This window comes from Mandrillus leucophaeus, unplaced genomic scaffold (genome assembly GCF_000951045.1).
Source record: "Mandrillus leucophaeus isolate KB7577 unplaced genomic scaffold, Mleu.le_1.0 Scaffold21, whole genome shotgun sequence".
Taxonomy (NCBI): domain Eukaryota; kingdom Metazoa; phylum Chordata; class Mammalia; order Primates; family Cercopithecidae; genus Mandrillus; species Mandrillus leucophaeus.
Window position 1 is genome coordinate 7,414,713 of NW_012102143.1, and position 910 is coordinate 7,415,622.

Consider the following 910-nt stretch of genomic DNA (forward strand, 5'->3'; position numbering starts at 1 on the left):
CGTCTTGGGATTCACTTTTCTCATTCATAATCCTCTGAGGGCCATCCAGGTTGTCCCATGGATTAGCAGTCTGTTCCTTTTTTTTTTTTTTTTTTTTTTTTTTGAGACGGAGTTTTGCTCTTGTTGCCCAGGCTGGAGTACAGTGGCATGATCTCAGCTCACTGCAATCCCTCCGCCCCCCACCCCGGGTTCAAGGGATTCTCCTGCCTCAGCCTCCCAAATAGCTGGGATTATAGTCATGCACCACCATGCCTGGCTAATTTTGTATTTTTAGTAGAGATGGAGTTTTGCTCTTGTTGCCCAGCCTGGAGTACAGTGGCATGATCTCAGCTCACTGCAATCCCTCCGCCCCCCACCCCGGGTTCAAGGGAGTCTCCTGCCTCAGCCTCCCAAATAGCTGGGATTATAGTCATGCACCACCATGCCTGGCTAATTTTGTATTTTTAGTAGAGATGGGGTTTCTCCACGTTGGTCAGGCTGGTCTTGAACTCCTGACCTCAGGTGATCCGCCTGCCTCAGCCTCCCAAAGTGCTGGGGTTACAGGCATAAGCCACCGTGCCTGGCCAGTCTGTTCCTTTTTATGGGTAGATAGTTTTCCCTGGTATGGATGCACCACAGTTTAGTTAACCAATTACCTGTTGAAGGACACGGGAGTTGTTTCCAGTTTGTGGTTACTTTTCTATATATATTATATACAGGTTTTTCTATGAACATGAATTTTCATTTGTTTGGATAAGTGCCCAGGAGTACAGTTGCTGGGTGATGCTGTAGTTGCATGTTTAGTATTTTTTTATTATTGTTATACTTTTAAGTTTTAGGGTACATGTGCACAACATGCAGGTTTGTTACATATGTATACATGTGCCATGTTGGTGTGCTGCACCCATTAACTCATCATTTACATTAGGTA

The 910-nt window shown here is 45.3% G+C and overlaps 1 protein-coding gene across 1 annotated transcript in view; it reads left to right on the forward strand.

The window, feature by feature from the left end:
• Positions 1-910, forward strand: part of TRAF3IP1 (TNF receptor-associated factor 3 interacting protein 1) — a 93,495-nt gene that overhangs the window by 88,988 nt on the left and 3,597 nt on the right. The window lies entirely within an intron of this gene.